Source organism: Dermacentor silvarum, chromosome 2 (genome assembly GCF_013339745.2).
Source record: "Dermacentor silvarum isolate Dsil-2018 chromosome 2, BIME_Dsil_1.4, whole genome shotgun sequence".
In the NCBI taxonomy this organism is placed as follows: domain Eukaryota; kingdom Metazoa; phylum Arthropoda; class Arachnida; order Ixodida; family Ixodidae; genus Dermacentor; species Dermacentor silvarum.
Genome location: NC_051155.1, coordinates 66377096 through 66383508, shown reverse-complemented (window position 1 = coordinate 66383508; position 6413 = coordinate 66377096).

Below are 6413 nucleotides of genomic sequence, written 5' to 3'. Positions count from 1 at the left end.
TAGCGCGATGTCGTCCGCATAAAGTGTGTGGCGCAGGCCCGGGATTGCATCCAGCTTGTGGGGTAGTGACCTCATTGCGAGGTTGAAGAGAAATGGTGAGAGAACGGCTCCCTGAGGGGTGCCACGGTCGCCGAGTTTGATCAGCTGGGAAGTGAGGCAGCCCACCGATAGCTCAACCGTTCTGTCGGAGAGAAAGGTACTAATATAATTGTATGTGCGCTCTCCAGGTTGCAGCGCGGCTAGACTGCTGACAATGGAGGAGTGCTTCACGTTGTCGAAGGCCTTGTGAAGGTCGAGTCCCAATAGAGCTTTGGTGTTTTTGCCACTGTCTGGTTTGATGATGTCATGGTGCAGCTGGATGAGGGAATCCTGGGTAGAAAGATGTGCACGGAAGCCCAGCATCGTGGGGGAAGAAGGTTGTGCTCTTCTGCGTAATTTTGTAGGCGACAGAGCACAACGTGCTCCATCAGCTTACCCAGGCACGAGGTAAGGGAGATGGGTCGGAGGTTGCCGAGCTCGAGTTTCTTGCCCGGTTTCGGAATGAAGGAGACCCTGGCGTGCTTCCACTCTGCAGGTATTTGGCCGGATCTCCAGCATTTATTCATGTATTTGGTGATAGCCCCCACTGATTTCGAGTCGAGGTTGCGGAGCATTTTGTTGGTCACTCCATCTGGACCTGGTGCCGATGTTGTGCGCAGCCTATGGAGTGCCGCGCAAACCTCGGTCTCTGAAAAATCAGCATCGAGTTGGGGGTTAGGGTTTCCCCGGTATTCTGGTAGCGGCGTTCTGGTGTTACTACCCCCATTTAAATTGGCTTGGGTATTGATATAGATATTGGCCAGTTCGTCAAGCAACTCCTCGTCCGAGCCCGGGTATTGGTGAATGATGCGTTCAAGACGTTTTCGGGTCTCGGATTTGGTGCTGTTAGGGTCGAGGAGATTGCGTAATAGATGCCACGTTTTTTGGCGCCCATTTGACCATTCAGACTGCTACATGTTTGTTCCCACTGCTGACGTTCAAGCGTGGTGCCATGAGTTTCAATGTCGCGTTCTAACTTCGCGATTCGTCGTCGGAGTTTCTTATTGTGCCGTTGCCGCCTCCACCTTCGCATGAGGCCTTCTCGTGCCTCCCACATGTGTAGGAGACGAGAATCTGTAGACGCCAGATTCTCCACACTCATTTCCTGCGTTGAGGTTGTGACGTCGCTCTTTAGGGTCTTAATCCATTCTCCGAGGTCAAGAATTGTGTCGGGGGCTGTTTCCCCCCGATACTGGCGGAAATGATCCCATTTGGTTATGCGTGCCGCCGTGCGGGTTCGTTTGTTAGGTGAGGTGAACACTGTTGTGACTAGGATGTTATGGTCACTGCCTACCGTTAATCCAATATTTTCCCACTTGGCTCCCGTCACATTTCTGCCCAGGGTAAGATCAGGGGAACCCCCGCAGGGGCGTCTGCGTAAGCAGGCGTTTGGTGTGTTGCGACACCACGGACCCGAGCACATGAGGGTCGGACCCTCCCACGCTTAACCGTGCGTGGCTTAGCCGTGTCCGGGGAAAAGGGGATCCTGGGGGTTGAGCCGATGCCGGGAGTTGGACCTTTGTGGCCCCCCGGCTGAGGCAACACACTTCTTTGGCCTCCGCTTCACGTAGACGGCACCCCCGGACTGACCCACCCGGGGGAAATTGGCAGTTGCCTTTTCCTGGCTCTCTCCTATCTTCGTCTTTCCCTATCACTTTTAATCTTTCCTGTCTTCTCATCTTTTCCATTCACTTCGACTTTTCCTGGCGGCAAGGGTTAACCTGGTGTGGCTGTCCTACCTTGGGTATACCATATTGGGTTATAGTAACGGCATACTGCTGGCGCTGTGCAGACTTGTTTACATGTTCTGCCACGTCCCCTTGTTGGGTTCCGTGGTGGGTGGCAGACGCCGTTGCCGAATAAACCACTTCTTTCCATGGGATCCTCAAACCCTTTTACAACCGATCGTGCCTCGAAAAGGGTACGCACCGACGCAACCTCGCTATTCTGGCCCAAAAACAAAGAAAATTTCCCGAAATTTCACGTCCTTCACTGTGAGCAACCATCTACGAAAGCTAGAGCAATTTCCCCATTTCTTGTGGCCAAGTGCCTAAAAGAGACCATTGGAGCTGGGTATAAGGCAACAAAGATGGCAACCGGAGATTTGCTCCTCGAACTAAAAGACAAGGAACAATACAACAAACTCGCACACCTCGTAGCCTTTGGCAACATCCCTGTTTCTGTAAGCGCACATCGAACAATGAACACAGTAAAAGGTGTAGTATCAGACGAAGACCTAATGACATTGAATGAAGAAGAACTCCTGGATGGATGGAAGGACCAAGGGGTAATCCATGTGCAGCGCATCAAAATCAGACGGAATGACAACGAAATCCCAACAAAGCATTTAATACTCACTTTCAGTTCAACCACATTACCCGAGACTCTTGAAACCGGCTATGTAAAACTTCATGTTCGACCTTATATTCCGAACCCGCGACGTTGCTTCAAATGCCAAAGATTTGGCCACGCATCCCAAAGCTGCCGAGGGCAGCTTATGTGCGCAAAGTGCGGCACAACTGGTCACTCTTCTGACGATTGCAATAATGACGAGGTACATTGTGCCAACTGCGATGGCAGTCACCCTGCGTACTCCAGAGCTTGTCCAGCCTGGAAGAAAGAAAAAGAAATAATTACTGTAAAAGTGAAGGAGAACATAACATTCCGTGAAGCACGACAACGTATCTCCTCTTTATTCTTGCTCAAAACATCTTTCGCCGAAGTGGTGCAACGGGGGGCGGCACCACAACGGCATCTGGCGGCACCCCGGACCACGCCTAGCGTGCCGAGGCCAACGCCACCCGCCCCTAAGGTGGGAGCAGCCAACGCTGCCCTGCCATCTCTCAAATTGTCTACACCAGTGGCCTCTACAAGCTCCGGCAGCAGCCAGGGCACTGCAGAGGCCCCAGGGGTCCTGTCGACCTCCGGTCCGGTGGGGACGAAGACTTCGTCACTCGAGATGAAGTCTACGCGACGCACACATCGCTCTCTGGAGCGGGTGTCCAGTGCCTCGCAAGAGGCTATGGACACCAGTCCAAGCCAAACGGCGCTAGTAGCGTCGATGGAGCGGCGAGGTTCTCTCGACCGCTCCAAAAAAGACAAAACACCAATTACAGGGCCTAACAAAGGCTCTGTAAAGTAAGTTACTCTCCTCCGTTTTGAGACACACAGCACCTTTCATTTTCCTCAAACATGAACACAATAATGCAGTGGAATGTTAGGGGACTAATCCACAACCTAGACGACATCCAAGAACTTATCAATAAATTCAATCCAAAGGTGCTGTGTGTTCAAGAAACACACCTAAACTCCAGAAACACCAACTTCCTACGTCAAAATATTGTTTTCAGAAGAGACCGCGAAGATTCTGCCGCATCATCTGGTGGTGTGGCTATCATACTCGACAGAAGTGTAGCCTGTCAGCAACTTCCACTCAATACGGCACTTGAGGCGGTAGCCGTCCGTGCTGTACTTCTGGGTAAGCTCATAACTGTTTGCTCGCTCTACATACCCCCACATTATCCTTTACACAAGCATGAGTTTCAGTCATTTATAGATGAATTACCAGAACCTTACCTCGTTCTTGGCGATTTCAATGCACACAGCAGCTTGTGGGGCGACACGCGTATCGATGCACGAGGACGTCTAATCGAACAATTTCTTTTCTCCTCTGGTGCGTGTCTCCTGAATAAGAAGGAACCCACCTACTACAATCTCGCAAACAAAACGTTTTCTTCCATTGATCTCAGTGTAGCTTCCCCGTCTATATTTGCTGAGCTTAAATGGGAAGTTATAAAAAATCCTTACGGGAGTGATCACTTCCCGATACTGCTGAAATCACCACTACAAAACGAACCACCACAGGCACCTCGCTGGAAGTTGGATACGGCAGATTGGGAGAAATTCCAAAGTCTTACAAGTAGTATCTCGTGGTCTGACATATCTTCGCTGGGAATTGATGCTGCTGTCGAGTATCTTACATCTTTTATAATTGATGCCGCCTCTGAATGTATACCTAAAATAAGTGGTGCGACCTGCAAACGCCGTGTCCCATGGTGGAACGACGAATGTCGGAATGCTCGTAGGAAACAGAACAAAGCGTGGGGCTTGCTACGGGACTCCCCAACTGCGGAGAATCTTGTCAATTTTAAGAAGATAAAATCGCAGGGCAGAAGAACGCGTCGACAGGCCAGGAGAGAGAGTTGGGAGAAGTTTTTATCAGGCATCAACTCGTATACAGAGGAGGGCAGAGTCTGGAAGAAAGTTAATAAGATAAAAGGGCTACAAACTTATTCACTCCCGTTGGTAAACACACAAGGCGACAGTCTGGAAGAACAAGCTAACTGCCTGGGAGCACATTTTGAACATGTGGCCAGCTCATCCCATTATTCCCAACCATTTAAAAGACACAAGGCTAGAATAGAAAAACAGAAACTAGAAAGAAAATGTAACGAACACGAGGCATACAACCAGCCATTCGGCATTGCTGAGCTGTATGCATCGCTTAGTTGCTGCAACAAGTCTGCCCCAGGCCCTGACCGCATAGCTTATCAAACACCTTCCCCATGAAACAAAGAAAACTCTGCTCTCCCTATACAATGCTATATGGACCTCCGGCGAGATCCCCTCTGCCTGGAAAGAGGCCATTGTCATTCCTATACTGACGCAGGGCAAGGACCCATCGTCTGCTTCAATGATGATGATGATATATGTTGTTTTCTGGCGCAAGGGCCAGCTATGGCCAAAGAGCGCCAAGACGTGGTATACCGAGTGAGCAATGGTATGATCAATGACAGTGGGTAGGTGTAGGGTGGCTGTAAAGGGGCCTAAAATTCTGCGCACTGAAGGTGCGTAAAATACAAATTAATAAGATCATGACAGTGATGTGATAGGGCGCAATGAATATGGTATAAAAAAATCTGTGAGCGATACAAGGCACTACTGCCTCACAGAGACCCTTAGAAGCAAGAGCCTGGAGGAGAGTGCATTTCAAAATGCTGTCGCAGCAGCGTCCTCTGAAAGAGGACCCTGCTACGAATCTCTCGGGCGAAGAACTTGCAAATGTCGATGTCGTTTAAAAAGGCTAGAACTGAGTCGTGCTGAAATACCGGGTCATTAGCTAAAAACATCGCTGGGTGAAGGGGTATGTTCTCTCTATAGGCTTGAACAAAGTGTTTCTTTCTTTCAGGTTCTATTAATGGACACTGTACTAGGATGTGAAGTACAGTAAGTGCTTCCCCGCATCTAGTACAGGTTGGGGGTTCGCCTCCAGACAGCAGGTAATTATGCGTGCTGTAAGTGTGTCCTATTCTGAGCCTACAGAATAGGACATCATTTCTTCTAGATTTCGTGGTCGATGGCCAGTTTCCTAAATGGGGCTTAATTAAATGGAGCTTGTTATGAGTCTGGCCGTCCCACAAACGCTGCCAATGGACTCGAAGTCTCTTGCGTAGATATGGCTTCATATCATGAACAGGGACGGGCATAGATGTGTTGCCAGCTTTTGCCTCGACGGATGTGGCAAGCTGGTCTGCCAGTACATTTCCCTCGATGTCTCGGTGTCCTGGCACCCAGCACACCACAACATGCTGCCCAGATGCATAAATACTACATATGAATGAATAAAGCGATACTATTATGGGATTTTTGTGCCTTTTAAGAGATTTCAAAGCTTTTACTACGCTCAGCGAGTCTGTGTAGATGATTGCTTTGGGTATTTTCGAGTCCTTGATATGTTTAAGAGCCGACAGTATTGCATAAGCCTCTGCTGTAAAAATGCTCGTTTGTGGGTGCAGGGCGTCGGCATCTGAAAATGATGGGCCAACCGCTGCATAAGAGACGCCAGCATGAGACTTTGATGCATCGGTGTAAAATTCCGGACAGGAGTATTTATGCTGCAGTTCAAGGAAGTGCATTCGAATGTGTGCAATGGGGGCGTGCTTCGTAACATGTAAAAAGGACAAATCACACTCTACAATCTGCCACTGCCACGGTGCGACCTGTATAGTGGGTGTCATTAGACGATGTTCAAAAAGTGGGACATCCATTTCCTCAGCCAGACTTCTCACACGCAACGAGAAGGGCTCTCTTACTGCAGGGCGGTTATGAAAGAGGTGGGAGCTGGACAAATCATTTACGGTGGAATATGAAGGATGTTCACTGTTTGCGTTCACTCTAAGGAAATATATGAAAGCTGTGTAGGTCCTCTGCAAGTGGAGGGACCACTCATTGGATTCCACGTAAAGGCTTTCTACAGGGCTTGTCCTAAAGGCACCTGTAGACAAGCGAATACCTAGATGGTGGATGGGGTCCAGCATCTTCAACGCGGTTGGGGT